Source organism: Homarus americanus, unplaced genomic scaffold (genome assembly GCF_018991925.1).
Source record: "Homarus americanus isolate GMGI-L3 unplaced genomic scaffold, GMGI_Hamer_2.0 scaffold25827, whole genome shotgun sequence".
Classification (NCBI taxonomy): Eukaryota; Metazoa; Arthropoda; class Malacostraca; order Decapoda; family Nephropidae; genus Homarus; species Homarus americanus.
Window position 1 is genome coordinate 1,586,064 of NW_024738300.1, and position 22,674 is coordinate 1,608,737.

At 37.2% G+C, this 22,674-nt stretch overlaps 1 protein-coding gene across 1 annotated transcript in view; it reads left to right on the top strand.

Annotated features, from left to right (window-relative positions):
* Positions 1 to 15,808: 15,808 nt before the first annotated feature.
* The window catches only part of LOC121873911, a 31,689-nt gene continuing 24,823 nt past the window's right edge, over positions 15,809 to 22,674 (top strand). The window contains exon 1 of the mRNA XM_042377789.1: positions 15,809 to 15,863. The gene's annotated coding sequence lies outside the window, so the exon portion shown is untranslated. The remainder of the gene's footprint in view (positions 15,864 to 22,674) is intronic.

The window sequence follows — 22,674 nt, forward strand, 5'->3', positions numbered from 1 at the left end:
CCTTTACCTCACCAACCTTTACCTAACTTACCACCTAACCTAACCCAACCAACCTTTACTACCTAAACTTTACCTCACCAACCTTTAATTCCTCACCTAACCTTCCTAACCTTAATTTTAACTTACCCATAACCTTTACCTACACCTAACCTTTACCTCAACTAACCTTACTCACTAACCTTTACCTCAACTAACCTTACCCACCTAACCTTTACCTCACCTAACCTTTTAACTCACCAATCCAAAACCTAACCTAACCTTTACCTCACCTAACCTTTACTACCTAACCCTTTACTCACCAACCTTTACCTCACCTAACTTTACCCACCTAACCTTTTACCACCTAACCTTAATTTCACCCAACCTTCACCTAACCTTTACCTCACCTAACCTTACCTCACCTAACCTTTACCTCACCTAACCTTACCCTCCTAACCTTACTCACCAACTCACCTAACCTTTACCTCACCTAACCTTTTACCTCACCTAACCTTTACCTCACCTAACCTTTTAATTTCACCTAACCTTTAATTTCAACTAACTTACCCTCACCTAACCTTTTACTCCCACCTAACCTTTATCTCACCTCAGCCTCTTTATCTCACCTAGCCTTTTACTCCCCACCCAACCTTACCCCACCTAACCTTTAATTCTCACCTAACCTTTACCTCACCTAACTTTAACTCACCTAACCTAACCTAACCTAACCTTTACCCACCTAACCTTTAACCTCACTCAACCTTTTACCTCACCTAACCTTTACCTCACCTAACCTTTACCTCACCAACCTTACCTCACCTAACCTTTACCTCACCTAACCTTTTACCTCACCTAACCTTTACCTCACCTAACCTTTACTCCACCTAACCTTTACCTAACCTAACCTTTACCCCCACCCAACCTTTACCTAACCTAACCTAACCTAACCTAACCTTACTCTCACCTAACCTTTACCTAACCTAACCTTTACCTCACCTAACCTTTACCTCACCTAACCTTTACCTCACCAAACCTAACTCTAACCTAACCTTACCTCACCTAGCCTTTACCTCACCTAACCTTTACCTCACCTACCCATCTCACCAACCTACTCACCTAACCTTACCTCACCTAACCTTTACCTCACCTAACCTTACCTCACCTAACCTTTACCTCACCTAACCTTACTCAACCTAACCTTTACCTCACCAACCTTCACCTCACCTAACCTAACCTAACCTAACCTTTACCTCACCTAACCTTACCTAACCTAACCTTTACCTCACCTAACCTTACCTCACCTAACCTTTACCTCACCTAACCTAACCTAACCTAACCTTTACCTCACCTAGCCTTTATCCACCTAACCTTACCTAACCTAACCTTTACCTCACCCAACCTAACCTAACCTAACCTAACCTTTACCTCACCTAACCTAACCTAACCTAACCTTTTACCCTCACCTAACCTTACCTCACCAACCTTTACCTCACCTAGCCCTTACCTCACTAACCTTTACCTCACCAAACCCTTTATCCTCACCTAACCTTTACCTCACCTAACCTTTACCTCACCTAACCCTTTACCTCACCTACCTTTACCTCACCTAACCTTTACCTCACCTAACCTTTACCTCACCTAACCTTTACCTCACCTAACCTTTACCTCACTTAACCTAACCTAACTCTAACCTTACCACCTAACCTTTACCTAACCTAACCTTTACCTCACCTAACCTTTACCTCACCTAACCTAACCTAACCTAACCTTTACCTCACCTAACCTTTACTCAACCTAACCTTACCTAACCTAACCTTTACTCACCTAACCTTAATTTCAATTCAACTAACTCCTAACCTAACCTTTACCTCACCTAACCTAACCTACCTAACCTAACCTTTACCTAACCTAACCTTTATCTAACCTAACCTTACCCTCACCTAACCTTTACCTCACCTAACCTTTACCTCACCTAACCTTTACCTCACCTAACCTTTACCTCACCTAACCTTTTACTCCACCTAGCCTTACCTAACCTAACCTATACCTAACCTAACCTTAACTCACCTAACCTTTACCTAACCTAACCTTTACCTCACCTAACCTTTACCCTACCTAACCTTTACCTCACCTAACCTTTACCTAACCTAACCTTTACCTAACCTAACCTTTACCTCACCTAACCTTTACCTCACCTAACCTAACCTAACCTAACCTTTACCTCACCTAACCTTTACCTCACCTAACCTTACCTCACCCAACCTTTACCTCACCTAACCTTCACCTCACCCATCCCAACCAACTTAACCTTCACCTCACCTAACCTTTAAACCTAACCTAACCTTTACCTCACCTAACCTTTACCTCACCTAACCTAACCTAACCTAACCTTTACCTCACCTAACCTTTTACCTCACCTAACCTTTACCTCACCTAACCTTACTCACCAAACCTTTCCTCACCTAACCTTTACTCACCTAACCTTACCTCACCCAACCTTACTCCTCACCAACCCTTCACCTCACCTAACCTAACCTAACCTAACCTTTACCTCACCTAGCCTTTTACCTCACCTAACCTTTACCCCACCTAACCTTTTACCTCACCTAACCCTTTACCTCACTTAACCTTTACCCTCACCTAACCTAACCTAACCTAACCTTACCTCACCTAACCTTACCTCACTTAACCTTACCTCACCTAACCTTTACTCACCTAACCTTACCTCACCAACCTTTACCTCACCTAACCTTTACCTCACCCAACCTTTACCTCACCTAACCTTTACTCCCACCTAACCTTTACCCCACCCAACCTTACCTAACCTAACCTTACCTCACCTAACCCTTTACCCTCACCTAACCTAACTCACCTAACCTTTACCTCACCTAACCTTTACCTAACCTAACCTTTACCTCACCTAACCTTTACCTCACCTAACCTTACCTCACCTAACCTAACCTAACCTAACCTTACCCTCACCTAGCCTTTTCTCTCACCTAACCTTTACCTAACCTAACCTTTACCTCACCTAACCTTTACCTAACCTAACCTTGACCTCACCTAACCTTTATTTCACCTTAGGTTTTTGAATCAGTTATCTACAGATGTCTTATGTACAGCAGCACAGCGGATAAGCAGATGGCTGACACTGGTACAATGAGACAGGACCGTGTACGACCGAATGGAGATAAAGGCAGTTTTCACAGGGGAGGGAGTTTCACATCAAATTCAATTTCATTAATACAACATCTTAAATGTATTGTGACATGAACTATGGGTAGCTGATATTTTACCATAGAGACATTGTGCTTTAGAATTATCCAAAGATTTCACCCTCCAATTTAATTTAATTTTTGCTGAATCACTTATATTTAACTTGTACTCGCCATTAACTGCAGTCAGTGCACCTCACTATTCAGTCGTAATTTATTTACAGAATTATTTTATTTGTGTTGACCAATCTTATCGATTACTTTTATTTATTACGGCAAAATCTAAATTATCATAAAATTATGTGTTACTTTATTTTATCATAAGATCTAGCTCATTTGAATTGTTAAAAGGTTATACCAAGAGTTTTAAGGGTAATACGTTGACCTGTCAGGGAGACTTTTTCGGGCAGAGAAGGCAAAAGTGACGAAAATACTTTAACTCGACAAATAAATCACCTATACCTCGTAAGCCGCACAGCACAGGGAGGGAATGGCTGGTGTTGTCACTTGAGTGTCCTTACAGGGTGCCACAAATTATATTATTTTCCCTGACTTCAAAGCGGGTATTGACATCTATGTTCTCGGAGATGTTAAAAATGGGCTGAGCAACTATTTACGTTAAGTGATTGATGAGCCATAAGAAAGTATATTTTCCTGACTGCACAGAGAAAGGCTAAGGGGCGTAGGAAAATAAATCGTGGTGAAGTCTACTCCGAGATTATTATAAGGTATTACGGTAGGGTTAAGACCGGAGATAAGAAAAGCAAAGAGGAATAATAAATGATGTAAAGTAAGTGGAGGCGAAGTCAAACCCCAAAGGGATTTATCGTAATGTATCAAAACTAAATTCCGCATTTTGAGAAAAGATTGGACCACGCTATCAGATACCGGTGAGCTTCAACTTGAAAAACGAGACGGAGAAATGAGGAGCAATAATCTGAATATATATTTTTCAAATGCAGTTTTCATACCACCGAAAATTTAAAATATTTATGCCCCTGGAGGCACTGACTCTATACAGAGATAGTGAAGAAAATAGATTGCTGAGATAGTAAATGACTAATACCCAGATGTGAGGTTAAATAGACAAACTAAAGCCTATTCAGACACTGTGTCCAATTCAGATATTTGCTAGAGTATTAAAGGATGTATGAAGAGCTAGTATGTGCTCCCTAGCAAAGTTGTTTTTAGCTTCAAGTGTCCTTAAAACAGGTGTAGTACCAGAACTTAGAGGATAGCGAATGTAATACCGATTTTCAAGAAGAATGATAGATCACCAACAACCAATCAGTCTAACATCAATTATACACCGCCGGAAGCAATCATCAAACTCTATTCGAATCACTGGAGAAGCTACCAAGTTGATCAATGATTCCCAACATGGCTTCACAAGTGGGTGTCTATGTTCAACTAAACTATTAACATTCTTTCAATTCTGTTTTCGAATCAGTGACGAGGGTGCATAATTTTTATGATATGGTATATCTCGACTTAGCAAGGCCTTCGACAGAGTCCCCACGAACACTAATATGCCGAAATGTGGAAGTTCATGGCATTAAAGGAGATATATTCTAAAATGGATTAGGCGATTTTAATGGCTAAGGGTGCTGTGAGTGAGCATACCGGCACTAAATCCCATTGAGTAAAACCTTCACTCGTGGAGTTCCCCCAGGGCTCAGCATTTCTGGACCATTATTATTTATTATATACAAACGACATAGATACATCGGAGTAGACAGCAACATAAGTAAATTTTGATGATGACACTAAAATAGGGCGCAACAAATCTGAAGAGTGGCTCTGCAAAAACTCCTGGAAGATCTAAAAAAATTCGAATGGTCTGGAAAATGGCAGATGAAATTCAATGTGACAAATGTAAAGTACTCAGTATAGGAGATGTAAACAGAGGAAACCAGATGCCACATGAACAACGATTATATTGAGAAATCCGATCATGGAGAAAGATGTATGATAATGATAAGCAGTGAATCTTAAGCCAAATAAATTAATGTGTATTTGCTCGAAACAATGGCTAATAAAGTACTTGGGTTCATACAAAGGAGGATATTTACAAGACTAGCGAGGTCATCTTAAAACTATATTCGTGCCGTGAGACTCACTTTGATTACGCATTCAATCCTTATCACCTGATGTAGATTATATAGATTCCTTTGAAAAGCAATTCAGGAAGAGAGTGACAAGATTAATCCATGGGCATTAGGAACCTTGAGTACAGAGACAGGGTTAGTTATCTTAATTTGCACCCCCGAGAAACGTAGGCGATGCAAGCATATGACGGGAGGTATACATGGGAAGTCAGGGCTAAACCAAAGGACATAACAGAAAAGCGTACTAAACTATCCAAACCAGGAGCCGAACTCGTAATGCTAAAATAGACAAATTTAGATTTATTCAAGAAATAGGCAAACACTGGTTTGAAATACAGTAGTGAAAGAGGAACAAGTTACCAACATCATCATTAACTCGAATACGCTGGATATTTCAAACAGGTTGATGGATATATGAGCAATAGGGGTTGGGTGTAAACGGACTGCCCAGTAGCCTAACAGGCCCGCTGCAGTTTCCTCCCATTCACAGCTGCTCTATAAGTCTTCCTTCCTGTGGTATTGAGTTTCTACCCGGTTACAGTACTCATCCCACTCCCGGTGTACCTCAAATGTTATGTTGCTTGGAAAGTGTGGTGTTTGCTCTCACCACTTAATATCAGTCAAGTTACATCCTATGGAGCCTGCTTAATGTTCTATGTATTCATTCTTGTCTGAATAGATCTGTCTTCATAGGCATATATATATATACACACTCACACACTCACACATCAACTAAGGAGCACACACAAGAATCACTGTTGGTGACAGACAACTGTAAATTATAAAAGGATAAGAAGATTATCATGTAAACTGATTAATTTAATAACATTTACATTAAGTATTGACTAAGATAGTTAAATAAGTACATTAAATAACATGAGTAAAACACAAAATATGCAATTATGAAAACAAAAGTAACATAACTTATAAATATACCAAAACACACCAGAATAATACTTGATTACTCTTACTTTAAACATTAAATACAACTACTATATATAACAACACAAAAACCTGATAGAAATGGCAGCTCAGTTAGCAAGTCTAGGTTGTGATGGCCAACCAGGAACAGGGATTAACGCCATAGTTCATTACCATCAAACTATCACAACACCACCAGCAGTAGTCCTTAATACAATTCGTAGTCCACACCCAGGGAGAAGAGGAACACGGTAGGCCGCAGAGAAGAGACTTGGCCTACCTGCCAGACACATTTGCCTCGATACCTCGGTCTTATAGTCAGATGGGAAACTGATTCTGAATCGATGCTCACTAGGGTCGAGCAGCTTCGTGAAGCAGTTTCTTGTCCTGGAGTACAGTTGGAGCAAGTGGTGGTTATGGTGGTAGAGTGAGGAGGGAACAGAGTCGTCACACACCACTTGGACTTGGACTTAACTAACCTCAAGGCGTTTTTTGTAGATGCACGGAATCGCTAACGCGTTAGCTTTCCCGGACTGTCATTAAAAAATACAACATTGTATCGCGTCTTGAGAATAACTGTTGTACAACACAGACTTTAGAAAACAATAGAATTAGGAGAACTGTTATTTAGACACTATACAGAAAGAAATAGTGAAGAAAATATATAGACAATTATTGAAAGACAAAAAAAAATGTCAGTCAACAATAAATAAGAATAATGAACTAGTCATAATGTATAAACGACTGATCATATATATTATATTGAGCTTTAGAGTAGCGAAACCCAATTGTCTATTCCACTATTTATGAGTGTGAAGAGAGAGGACGGTGGCTATGGAAATAGACCGTTTAATCACATCCTTTCGATGTGAGATTATGAGTGGGACTTCTATGAGTAGTGACCCATCGAGGGAGAACGGAATAGGCACGTCGTCCTCCCTCGAGGGAAGACGGAACCATCCACTATGGCTCTGAAATACCGTCTTCCTCTAGTCAAGGATATCAAACTACTGCCCTCTTTAGGTGGCCAGGGAGCCGGCTACTTAATGCCTTAACTCAGCATAATATGATGCAGCTTCCCGTGGGCACATCTTATCACGTGCACTGAACATGTTACCTCATAGCTAGTGGAAAGTTACAGGGGATAAATCAGTATATAAATCAAATATAATTAACCTATTTATATAATTCTTCTTTTCATGAAAGAGGGGCCAATACAATAACACAAAAAAATCGGCCCGTTGTTAAGGTAATTTCTCCAGGACTTTGAAACCACACTCTTGTGTCTCGCGGCTAGGTGTTCGCATATTTATACACGAAATAAGACGCATTTCAGGTTCGTTTAAGTCTTAATTTTTGCACTTACAGAACTGTAATCAACTTGTTCACCCTTATTTAAAGTATCTTATGAGTAATGATATTAAGGTTTCAATCATATTTGAGTAATTATCAATATTTTTACACCAAAGTCAACAACGGCTAATGAAATCGGATAGCGCCCACTTAAAAATAAGCGGAGCCAAAATAGGTTTCAACTAGACGCAATCCATTTCAAATCTTTCATGCCATACGCTTTGTTTTAGGTCCTATTTAATGTACTTCTGTATATAGAATTTCTTTTATTATTATATCAGTTTTTTATTGTCTTACAAGCCCGCAACTCTTCAATATTGATTTCAATATTCTCCATAAGCGGCCATGATCCGTGTATTTACCCACTGTTTTAGTAGGAGAAACACTCTGATTGGTTGCTAGCTATTCGAGGGCTGCACGCTCTAACGCCTGATCAAGGTGTTTGCTTTTCCCTCTCAAGGTGTCATGTGCAGAACTCAGCAGAAGCGTCTGCGTAGACAGAATAGCTAACGCGTTGGCACTTCCGTGCATCTAAAACGCCTTACAATAAACGCCTTTAGATAATTCCCGAGTGACCCACTGGCACATAGTAGTTAATCCATCAAACAGTCCTCGCCCAACTTGGCCCGTAAGCTCACACAAGTTGAAATGTTCATATTGTTGACTATTTATTCTTATTTCAATGTTACGATTACGTAGTTACTTATTCTTAGGCTATGAACCACGAAAGAACTGTGTGTGAAGATAATTCTTTTAATAAACATTACTTAAATTACCATTATATTACCATCAACTGGCTGCATCTACCTGAACCCCGGGCCACAATAAAAAGAATTTGTCAATCACTCTGAGGGCCGCACAAGGACTTGGTTCGGGCCGCGGGTTGCCCACGCCTTTTCTATATAATGTACCCTTATTTAGATTTGTAAATTAATTTATTGGTATTACCACAAGCAGATATGATATATATGCTGAGCCTGACCGATCTTTTGGTGACGAGAGGGATGGTAACTTTACTGGGATGATCGGTCAACTCCAGCGGGAAGAATCTGACTTTTGCACTGTCATGGCGGCAACAAGAGGACGTCTGAAGGCGGTCGAGTTTTTTCGAGCTTACCCATCAGATCTTATGGTTGTGACGTCCCTGAAGCCTTCACTACTGCCTGCACACCTCTCGTTTATAAGACCCTTTGCAGGTTTGTTATGTATATATATATATATATATATATATATATATATATATATATATATATATATATATATATATATATATATATATATATATATGCTGATAACCAGCATATACTTGGATCACGCGCACCTACAGTGATTTACTTGCATAAGGTCGAGGATTCGAGTCCTGGCTGCTGAGGTCGTTGATTATATGTTCAAGTCCAAATGTTATATGGACAAAAAATTATATATATATATATATATATATATATATATATATATATATATATATATATATATATATATATATATATATATATATATATATATATATATATATATATATAGATAAAATCACACGGGGAAAAGGGAAACAACGGAGCACCTTAGCATTCGTCTTTATTCAAGACATCTTCAGAGGCAACTGAAGATGTCTTGAATAAAGACGAATGCTAAGGTGCTCCGTTGTTTCCCTTTTCCCCGTGTGATTTTATCAATATATATATATATATATATATATATATATATATATATATATATATATATATATATATATATATATATTTCACATCTTCAGGTGAGTACAGAGCAGTCTGTACTACCCCTGAAGATGAATTACACGAAAGTGCTTGGGGAACTTCTGTGTTTTCTTTCTTTTCCTTGTGGTTATCAGCATATACCTGATCACGCGCACCTACAGTGATTTACTTGCATATATATATATATATATATATATATATATATATATATATATATATATATATATATATATATATATATATATATATATATAAATAAATAAATAAATAAATAAAATATATATATATATATATATATATATATATATATATATATATATATATATATATATATATATATATATATATATATATATATATATATATATATATATTTATATTTATATATTTTTTTTCTTCAGCAAAGGTGCACCGTTCTATGGATGCCTTCTCCAGCTAAAATCCAAATTGGAAGACGCAGGTATTATCAATTACTGGACAGGAAAAATTATAGAGAAGAGAGTGAAAGAAAACAGGGAGGCTGCAGCAATGGATCAGAAGGCAACCCAAGCGAGCCTGGGTGAGGTAAACAACCTCACTTGTCCTGTGATTTGTCTCATTACCTTCAGGTGTGCCTGTTTGTATGTATACTTCCCACTCTTATATGGATTTTTATGGCATTTTCTAATCACAACATGCACATAAGATCTTAAAAAAAATTCCAGGATGACGAAACACTGGAGGTGCTGGGACTACGACACTTACAAGGCGCCTTCTACGTGATGTTTCTTGGTTCTAGCTTCGCCTTCCTCACCTTTATGGGGGAGATATTCATCTACTCCCATCCCACGCTTCAGTAATGCAACTCCTATTATCATCAGGCCAAGAAAATATGCGGATGAAGACTTAGATGTGGAACAAATGACGTTGAGTGTTGTTTAAATGCGATAAGTTGTAGTTTTTCGGCATTAATATTATGAATTACAAAGATGCTGTATCATTACTATACACCAGACAATACATTTTATGCACACAGTAATAGATGGTGAAGTTATAATAACTCGGAAGGTTAGACGTATACCTAGTTTGATTTTTTAACTTAATAAATTACTAAATGTTTTTACCGTTAACAACTTGCCTACTTTGTATATCTTGGTATTTAGTGTTATGAATCACAGATACAGTACTCCTTCAAAACGTTTAAAGGACTAGAAACAAAAATGTTCTTCAAGGCATATACGAGTATATATATATATATATATATACATATATATATGTATGTATATATGTATGTATGTATATATATATATATATATATATATATATATATATATATATATATATATATATATATATATATATATATATTTCATGTAAATCACAATGAAAACGTGGATAAGATAAATCTTGATAAAATCACACGGGAATAAAGACGAAAGCTAAGGTAATTGTTGTTTTCCATTTATATATATATATATATATATATATATATATATATATATATATATATATATATATATATATATATATATATATATATATATATATATATATATGCTGATAACATAAGAACATAAAAATGGAGGAAACTGCAGCGGGCCTATTGGCCCATACTGGGCAGTCCCATTTACACCCATCCCTATAGCTCATATATCCATCCAACCTAAGTTTGAAGCTATCCAGCGTATTCGAGTTAATGATGATATTTGGTAAATTGTTCCAGTCGTCCACTACTCTATTTCCAAACCAATGTTTACCTATTTCGCTCTTAAATCTAAATTTGTCTAATTTAAAACCATTGTTACGATTTCGCTCCTGACTGGCTAGTTTGAGTACGTTTGAAATGTCCCCTTTGTTTAGCCCTGACTTCCATTTATACACCTCTATTATATCGCCCCTCACTCTACGTCAATCTAGGGAGTGCAAATTAAGATGCTTTTACCTGTCTCTGTACTCAAGGTTCCTAATGCCCGAGATTAGTCTTGTCAATCTCTACTGAATTCTTTCCAAGGATTCTATATCCATTCTGTAATACCGTGACCAGAATTGAACTGCGTATTCCAAGTGAGGTCACACAAGCGCACGATATAGTTTTAAGATGACCTCGCTAGTCTTGTAACTAACACTCCTTTGTATGAACCCAAGTACTTTATTAGCTTTGCTTCGAGCAAATACACATTGTTTACTTGGCTTAAGATTCCTACTTATCATTACTCCTAATTCTCTCGCAGTCGGATTTCTCAATATCATCGTTGCTCATCTGGTATCTGGTTTCCCTGTTTACATCTCCTATACTGTGTACTTTACATTTGTCCACATTGAATTTCATCTGCCAAATGTCAGATTTAATTACACGTCCTATTTTAGTGTCATCAGCAAATTTACTTGTGTTGCTGTCTACTTCGATATCTATGTCGTTTATGTATATAATAAGTAATACTGGTCCAAGTACTGAGCCTTGGGGAACTCCACTAGTGACGTTGCTCCAATGGGATTTAGTGTCTTGTAACCACGCCCTAATCCATTTCAGAATATCACCTTTAATGCCATGAGCCTCCACTTTTCTTATTAGTCTTTCGTGGGGTACTCTGTCGAAGGCTTTGCTAAAGTCGAGATATCCACATCATAATTGTGCCCCTCGTCCACTGATTCGAGAACGGATCCATGTTGGGAATCATTGATCAACTTGTGCTTCTCCAGGTGATTTCGAATAGTGTTTGAAATGATTGCTTCCAGTAATTTGCCTACAATTGATGTTAGACTAATTGGACGGTAGTTAGAGGATAGTGAGCTATCTCTCTTCTTGAAAATCGGTATTACATTCGCTATCCTCCAGTATTCTGGTACTACACCCGTTTTTAAGGACATGTTAAACAACTTTGCTTAGGGCATACTAAGCTCTTCCATACATTCCTTTATTACTCTGGCAAATATCTCATCCGGACCTTGTGACTTAATTATTAAGCTTTAGTTTGACTATTTGCTTACTAACGTCGTTACTAGTCACTACTATCTCGCTTAATTTATTTTCTTCACTATCTCTGTATAGAGTTGGAGCTTCGGGTATCATGTTTAAATTTTCGGTTGTGAAAACTGTTGAAAAATATTTATTCAGATTATTGCTCATTTCTCCGTCGTTATCAGTTAGCTCGCCGGTATCTGACTGTATTGGTCCAATCTTTTCTCGTGTTTTAGTTTGAAAAATTTGATAGAATCCCTTGAGGTTTGACTTTGTCTCCCTTGCTATCTTCAACTCATTATTCCTCTTGGCTTTTCTTATCTCGGTCTTAACCCTACCGGCCAATATCTTATAGTAAGGAGGAGTTACATATGTGTAGGAGAACAGGTAGTAATAATTGGGCTACTTTCTTATTGATGCTCATTGATATATTTTCTTCGCCTGGTGCTGCATTTTTGGACATTTTTATGATAGCCAGTAATTCATTTGCTGTGACATGGGATAAGAACAGCTGATTTTGCAGGTAGGCTCTAAATTCCTCATGGTGATCAGGGATGCTCTTTGCAAGATTTTTCCCAACAATAATAAAATATTCATTTAAGTTTTTGGCAATGAGGGAGGGTTCCGTTACAACTGAATAATTTTTCATAAAAGCTAAGTGGAGGCCGAAGGCTGAGTGTTCCTGTTCTGCATAGAATTTATGACATTCCACGTTTTCTTACCGTCGCCTGATGCTGACTGGAGCTTATGGCCGACGTTCTATCGTAAGTCATCATCTCTGGAACTAAGGGAGTTCAAGCGATGATTATGGTCGTGAAACTATATGTATTCTCGGTCAAGGAATTTGTTAGAGATACTCTGAGACCATGTTTATGCACATGGAATAGATATTGAAAGGACTGAGATAAGTTGCTGAATTTTTAATTCCAGTATTTTACATCTTAAAGAATAATTTAGGAAACCAGAACATTTGGTGAGTTTATCAGATTTTTGTAGTGTCATGGTTTTACCTAAGGTGGACAAATCTTGGAAGTTGTTGCTTTTTTTTTTCCATCATCAAGTTATAGGCATCCTACTTTCCATGTCCCCCAAAGGGCTGCCGGTATCTCAACCAGTCAAATAGGAGACTTAAAGCATTTTTTTGAGTGTGTATTTGATAACTTGTTATATATTAGGTGGATGGGTATATATCGAGTAAGACTGGCATGCTTTTCTTCCCTTCCAGTAAGGAAAAATATTTCACTGGAATTGATGGCAGAACGGTGAAGTACAGGCAACACATGGACATCGGTATGTGGACTGCTTACATTAAATTTACAACAGTATGGTTGGCTCCATTCTCAGCAGCAAATCTCGCATGTTCACATATTCTTGTGTCTGCCTCTTCGTAATTTGACTTCAAAGCTTCAAATTCTTCACTACCCTGCTTGGTGATCTTCACGGCATTGTCTCCATTTCCACCAACATGGAACTTCCATTTTTCATCAAATACTTTGTGTGGTATTTTACTAAATTAGCCTTGTTTTGACCTGTAGCTAGAAACTGTTTCCAGTTAGACAGGATAGCAGCGTATCGTTGGATGTGTAACGTTATCCCACGTTGCATATCTCCAAGTTTCCTCCTGGCATTATTTTGACACTAAATTATAAATACTTGTCAATTATGATATGAATCTCAGTTTCTTCAGTTGGGCTCATGTGTCCAAGTGTCTACAAGATATACTTCAGGAAACGTGTGGCCATGTCTTGAAATGTGATGGTATTATTTGTTGTGGAAGGTGTTAGTATCTCAATCACTGCTTGCCCATCAAATATCGCTGCATCACATACATTTATTTGGCTGACCTTCTCACCTGGAACCAGTTCTTCAAGCTTGTGCTTCAAGTCAGATTATTCTTTACCAGAAATCAAGTGCCCACATTCCGTAAAGAGACTTAGAGGCACTAGTGAGTTTTCATATGAATGGGCACGTTGAAGAGGAACGTTTTTATTACTGTTCACTGCTAGTAGTCTCAGGTATACACTGTGTCAGTATCAATGGATACATTGTTATTATTTACTTTTTTTCTGTGTTCTTCATGTCTGTCATTGTTTTCAACCTTGGCAGTCAGCATGGAATTTTGAATATCACATGGTACAGCAGCACCATCAGCAATGTTCACGAGCTGAAGAGGTGGATCTGATATATCAAAGGAGTCAATGTACGACCCATTAAACATCTCATTCCTCTTGTTGAAATCTTCATCCCAACGTTTAGCTGCCTGAGCGCCAAGGTGGTAGGACCCATCTCTGTTTGTTCTAAGTACTGTGCTGTTATTGGTCTACTTAAGAACCATCTCATTCATTCGATTCCTCTGAGAGTCAGACCAATCATTCCATCTGCGCCTTTAAGGTCTTTGTTCTGTGTGGTCATCAATCATGTGGTCCATTCAAAAAGAATTAAACTTCCCCTGTGAAAGCTTGCTTACAAAGTGTCCCCTTATAATGGCCTCAAGCATCGCAGGTGGTAATCTTTGCGGCTGTAAGAGAAGTACTGGCATTTATTTGGCATAGTTGGAGCGATTTATGATGAACAAAAGTGGCAAAGGTGTGTTGCAGCTGATTCACGCATATCCCTTCCACTTCTGTGATTTTTTCAGCATTATATAACAACTGAGTTATTATTTGTCTAATTGATCTGAATTTATCTTTATCAGATTCCTTGACCCCAAAACACATATAGTTTGACACCATAATCATCACCTTAAGTCACATAGTTCCGGAGACGCTGACTAACGATGAAATGTAGGTCATTTGGGATAATGGCACCGTATGTAACTCGCACGAATTTTTTACAATGGCATCACCAGGTTTTGTAATCTCCACTCCCCAAAGCTTAGTTTTAGCTATAGACAAATGTTACCCTGTTGACCAGACCTACTTGAAAACTGAGGCCCTCTTGGGGGTTTCGTTCCGGGACTATAGGAGACGCCATTAACCGGCTCTCATGATATACTAGTAGGAAACGCCATTAACCACAGATTATTGGAGATGGGAGAAAAAGCCCAACACCCCAAAACTCAAAGTTTTGAAATGAAACACAATTAAGAACCATCTGTGGGTCAAGACGATTCCAACGAACCCAAATATGTAGAGATCATATGTCTGGGAGGCGAGTATGCGCCGACAAACGTACACACACACACACACACACAGTCAGAAACAATATTTCACAGTATTCCACAATGCGAATAGGTTACCTGACCTCATGTGCAGGAGACTCAAGCTAATTTGCCTGAAATTATTATTGAGTCTGAGATAAGTTTATGAACCTGTTAACAATCATGGCAGTCAACCGTCTGGTCTATGTTTATCCCGGTGAACATCTTAGGATTTACCTGACAAACTAAGATGTTCAGAATATGTTTTTCATTGTGTGTTATCGTGAGTTTTGGACGAAATAAGTGCAATGAGAAAAGTGGTGGCAGCAGTGCAAAACTAACTAAAGGTTAAGTTAACCAGCACATGAGCGACGCCCCTTCCCTGTTATCTGCTCGCAGCCTCCCATGCATAAATACAACACTGAGGCAGCGGGTGTAGCCATTTGTGCGTTGTTACTACAACGAGAAAGTGGTGTCTGCTTCAGCATTTTGTAAAAGGTTAGTCCCTATGGCGATGTTTTATTTATTTATTTATTTTGCTTCCAGTTATAGTTGCAAGCTAATGGACACTAAGAGGGAATGTCTTTATCACACTCGTCATTAGCACATTGAAGAAATATTTTGGATATCCTTTTTCTTCGTAAGACTATCGTCAGCATAATAAAACAACCCATTTCTTTTTCATTGGATCTAATCGCGGTAAGCCTTCCTACATCAACACGGCTGAAAGCGTATAATCTGGAGGATTAAGTCCTTTTACAATGTGTAACTTATTTTGTTTATACAGGAGTGTAGCACAAGAGAGAAAATTAATTGTGAACTATTGCAAACAAACCTAACAGCACTCCCAATTTCCATTTGAATCTGTCATTAGACGGTCCAAAATGGGCAGCCAACCCTCACTCTCCTCGGAGATTGTTTCTTCATGGATGATAGAGAGTGGTTGTAACTCTCGACAGAGCTGCCATGCACAGGCCAACCGGCCTATTGCAGACTCCTTATTTTCTTATGTTCTTATGTACACAGGCATTGGTAACCCGTGGGCCGCTTGCAACCCCACCATGTCTTTGTGTCCCACAGTGATTGAGAAATTCTATTTAATGGGACCCGTTTTCAGGTAGATGTTGAGTAAAGCAATATTTATTAATCTTCACACACTATTCATTACTGCTTCATCACCTAATAGCAAGTAACTTCGATATTGTAATAGTGAAATAAGTACAAATAATCAACAATTTAAACATTTTAACTTATGTGAGTTTCTTTGATGGATTAACTGATATGTGGCAGTGGGTAATCTGGGAATGAACTAATTTAAAAAATATATATAATTTGCCCCGCGAGGGAACTAGTTTATTGGGCACTCCCTTGCATCCTGTGCAAGACTAAGCACGAAAGCGTTGACAGCGCCCAACAGGTAAGTAAGGTTGGGTAAGTCCAAATGTGGTCACGGGCGGTAGTCACATACATAGATCGAAGGTAAAGGTCGCTTCCTTGTTGACACTGTCTCTCTCTCCATAGTGTGTCGTCCTCCAGGCCCGGCTGTTTGTTCTATCTGTTATTTATTGTCTGATGAAAGCATGAGGAACTACAATGAAACAACTTATAGGCACATCAATATATGTGTATATATATATATATATATATATATATATATATATATATATATATATATATATATATATATATATATATATATATATATATATATATATATATATATATATATATATATATATATATATATATATATATATATATATATATATATATATATATATATATATATATATATATATATATATATATTTCATTTAGATCCACAATGAAAACGTGGATAAGATAAATCTTGATAAAATCACACGGGAAAAGGGAAACAACGGAGCACCGTAGCTTTCGTCTTTATTCAAGACATCTTCAGAGGCAACTGGATTACATGGACAGAGAGAGGCTTAAATATACAGGGTGACCTTAAAAACATGAGGTCAAGTCATAATGATGTCATCCACTAATCCCCACACCAACACACACGTAGAGGAACTTAAGAGAAGGGGGGGTGACGTGACTAGTCAGGTCAGGTCAAAAATAAGGGACCCACTAAATAACTATCATACATCTAGATCAAAGGTTTTCAAAGCATTTTTAACCTTGGGCCACTGGCAAATAAATTTATGTAACATATCAGCTTTAAACTGACCATCACTAAGGTTTATTGATTTTAATTCCTTAATCAAACTAGCTTCAACCAGAAGTCTTTCTGTGACATAAGATGATATAAATACTTCTAAGCTTTTTTCCCAAGCAATGGGATGATTATTATTCCTAACATGAACGAACAAGGCACTGCTTTCAGATGCTGTTCTGATATTATACTTATGTTGTTTGATTCTGAGCTGCAGTGTTTTTCCTGTCTGTCCTACATAATTACAATTACATTTTTTTTTTACGGGGATTAGCCCACCCAGGCACAGGTCACTGACCCACATCGGGGCCTAGGGGGCGAAAATGTAATAATAATAATAATAATAATAATAATAATAATAATAATAATATTGATAATACTAATACTACTACTAATACTTATACTACTACTACTACTACTACTACTAATAATAATAATAATAATAATAATAAAGAAATACAAATTGAAAAAAAAATAGTGAGAAACAGTATACAGTATATATGTTGTGTTGTCAATAGTAAGAGAAACAATTGAGACCCTGCAATTGTGTGTAAATGAGGCAAAAAGTCAGATCAGCAACCTGGGACTTGGTCACAATTTTCGTGATGCCATATGACAGCAAGGTCTACCATAGACAACACCTTATGCTTCCAATATATTCCCAGGCGGTAGTACCTCCCTGTTTGATAACTGCCTACTACGGACTACCTTGGTAGTGCCTTGGTGAGGCAATGAGACTATTTCGAGACAGTTAAGTGTGTTTGAAAACAAAGCATTCTGAAAAATATTTGGAGGTTTATGACAAGGTCTGATGGATGATCAAATTATTAGAGAAATTCCCAACGTATAGTGCCTTACATTATATGAGTCATATGCTTCGTATAGAGAATGAAAATAATTTTCGAGGAGCCTTGCAGATGGGAACCAGAGAGAGCGAGGAAAAGAAGCAGACCGCCCCTACCTTGCTAAGAACAATGGAGAGGGTGGCAGGAGTTTTAGTTTAACAAATTTATTGGCAGAGCTTGTAGTACAGTTTGCCTATTCTGAGTAATTCAGTCAGGTCTTGACACTGAGGGTGGTATCACGTCTCACTGCCACGCAGGACAGAGGTTCATACACAAAGAAATACATCATATTCATTAACAGCTATAAATGTATAGAGGTCAGATTCATATGGGTAATGTCACTGTTCACTGCCATGCAGGACAGAGGTTCGTACACAAAGAGATGCATCATATTCATTGACAGTACATATACATAAATGTACACACACACACACATATACACACATATACATATATACATACACATATACATGTACATATATATACACACACGCACACATACATACATATACGTCGGTCAGATTCATGTGGGTAATGTCACCTTTCACTGCCATACAGGACATAGGTTCGTACACAAAGAAGGGGGTGGCAGGAAGCGCCTGGATTGTAATAACAGAGGAAACGCTGAACACCTAGTGAAATCAGGCCCTTTGCGTCACTCGGAGTTGGTAACAGTAAGTATTTTACTTAACACGATCACTCACTAGGTCTTGTAATATATAAATTCCAAACATTATTTTATCAGTCATTTCATTTGTCAATTTATTCGACATTAACCTTTTAATGAGTAGTATCGCACTTAAGTATTTTATTCTGGCTAACGCTCGATGATTTATTCAGCTGAGAAAATCTCTTACCACTGAATGGGTTGATCTAATAAGTTTTGCAATTCATAGTCTCTTTGTGTGAGTTTCGCTTCATTCACAACGCAATTTAGTGGCCAATTTAGCGAAAAAAACCAAAAGCTTTCAATTTCCTAACAAATATTTGTTTCATAAAATATGCCAAACAGGAAACCGATTACAAAATATTCTGTTCCTTACACATCAAACGTGTAACCCATGCATGAGTCAAAGTCTATCATGTCTAAATGATTTTGTCGACAGAGTAACTTTCATGGAAAGCCGACCGACCAAAAATCCAGTGTTGGTACTGACAAATCGGGTGAAGATCATATTGATGTGGCATAATGGGTACTCAGCTCGAGAAATCTCCCAAGAATCTGGAGCAAGTATATCCACCGTGTACAGGTGGATTCGACGATGGCAAGAGGAAGGCACGCTACGAGCAAGACCTCGTCGTGGAAGGGCTTGTTCGATATTTTGGTACAATTCTGCGATAAATCACACCTTCCAGTACCTACAGTCTCAAACATCGTCACAGAGTTATCTTAACCCCGAGAGAGATTACGCTTACATTACAGAGTGTAATTTATCAACCTATTTCCCTTCAACATGACTTAGAAAGCGAATATTAAATTGTCTATAGTGTATATATATATATATATATATATATATATATATATATATATATATATATATATATATATATATATATATATATATATATATATATATATATATATATATACATATATATATATATGTCATGGGTTGCGTTAGGCTTACCCACGCAACCAACTCCAAAGTTTGTTTTACCAGAGATAAGACGCCCGGCGAGGCATAACTGGGACATGTATTTTTCAATTAGTGTATGTTAGCCAGCCTTTAGGGGGGTGGGCAATGAAACAGTGTTGTACTGTTCATCGCTTCACACCCAAAAACCTCATTTTAAGCAGTATCCCCTGAGCCATGGGTTAGTTAAGACGTCGTCTCCATCCTCTCCCTCCTGAAAGGGGGGCGGGACACCACACCACACAGAGTCCTCCACCGCCACTCCGTCCTGTGAACCGTCGTCGACACGAGACTAAGCCTGTTAACCTAGGTTGTTATCCCCGTGGAAATATCACTTGTGGATGCCTGATTGTGACAAGAGCAATCCAGGCTGGCCTATCAAATCTACAATAAATGGTTAATTAATTCATGCTTACAGAGTTCTCCTGCACGACACCCGTCTACAGTGACCGTGATCGACACGAGACTAAGTGTGTTAACCTAGGGTTGTTATCCCCGTGGAAATATCACGTGTGGAAGCCTGGTTGCAACAAAAGCAATCCAGGCTGTCAGTAACTGTATCACTTGAAGAATTAAGGCTCTGTTAAGTTATACCCATAGTAGAGTAATCACATGTGTTCCCAAGTTAAAATTTTCCTTTAGAAGATTAATTTTATTACAGCGTGAACGTGAGTGAATCACATATCCATGCAAATTGTAAATCATTGTATGGAAGCTTGACAAATAAATGTAAGTGCAATTATCTGCCCGTATCTGTGATCCTATCTTATTATTAGTGAAGGTAATGACTGATTGGTTATGACATAGTATAACCAATAACTTAGATGGATGTTGAAAATTATGAATTCATTAAATCACCATTTATCAAGTATAAATCATGGAATGTCGAGTGGTGGAGTGAACTTCTACGTAGATACGCCATAATCTCCTGTAAATAATCAGTGTGAAGGTATCGAACTCCACTGTAAGAAATAGGAAATAAGACATATTAATATCTTTATATAATATTATCCACTCCCACTACCACCGATTCATACTAAAACCATGACAATATATATATATATATATATATATTGTATATGCAAGTAAATCACTGTAGGTGAGCGTGATCCACGTATATGCTGATAACAAGGAAACAAGAAACACGAAGTTCTCAAGCACTTTCGTGTAATTCACATCTTGAGGGGTGAGTACAGACTAAGGAGAAGTTACTGACAAGGCTAATATATAGAGTAAAGGAGACTGAGATTAAGTCCCTAGGTATAGCAAGCAAGTGTCTACCATATTACTAATCTTCTTACAAAAAATAAATAAATAAATAAAATATTACTCCTTAGTCTGTACTCACCCCTGAAATGAATTACACGAAAGTGCTTGAAACTAATGTTTCTTCTTTTCGCTATTGAGTTATCATATATATATATATATATATATATATATATATATATATATATATATATATATATATATATATATATATATATATATATATATATATATATATTATTTTTTTTTTTTTTTTATATAGTTAGCTAATAACTTATCAATGTATTTATAACTATTTTCTCCTTAATTACTTTCCTCTTAAACTTAATACCTATATAACAAGAACTAGCATTATCATTATTTACTTATTGATATTACCGTAATTACTGACTTAATATCATTATTAGTGTGTAAGCATTTTGCACATAACCTCCGTCTTAAAGGCAGGAGGTAAATTATGTCAAGATGAATTATGAAAAATTATTATATTAGAAATAGAGTGAAATCATGCCCAGTACAGTACAGTAAGTGGGAGCTGCCACCGAGGACTCCATAGGAACAATGACAGACAAACGAACAAACGTGAAGAAACATGGACCTTTTGTATTCGAAGCTGTCATTAGAATCCCTGGAAAGGATTTTCAAATCCAACAAGATCACTCTGACAACCAAAAAACACAAATAAACAAAAAAGACGAAGAATAGCTGGTTTTATCCTACCGGTCGATGATATATATGTAGAAATATGTAGCTTAACCAAATCATTGTTGGTAATAAACAAATATATCTTGAAGGTCAATTTTTTCACATATGTTTCCAATGTTATTCCCGGTGTTTTCCATGAAGTTAGATTTGTTGGGGGGGTAATTAATCAAGTTATAAATTGTCAAGAAGTTACAATATTGTTCACAGTAATTAACACGACATATAAGGACAACAGTTAAATAATTACAAATAAGTAATGTTAGAGACTAGGGAAAAACTTGTGTAAGATATAGGATGGCAAATTAAATTTTAAAGAAAATAGATATACGAAGAAACATGAGAAAACGAAGTACGTTTAAGAATTACACATTTATAAGGAGAGACTAGAGGTAGGAAACGAAAATGAAATAAAGATCGAAATGCCAATTCTCGAAGCAGAAGTAGAGGCAGTTGTGAGCAAAATGAAATATGATTAGCAGAATTTATAAAACAAATGGGCAAGAATGGGATCAAATATTTGACTAAAATGTAATTATATAGACTTCAAAGGAGACCTTCCCAGTAATTTAAAAAAATCAATATTTATATTATTACCTGAACAGCCAGGAGCCTTAGAGTGCATCCAGTTTAAAACAATAAGCTTTATAAGTCATGCCTGCAAAGTTTTATTAAACATA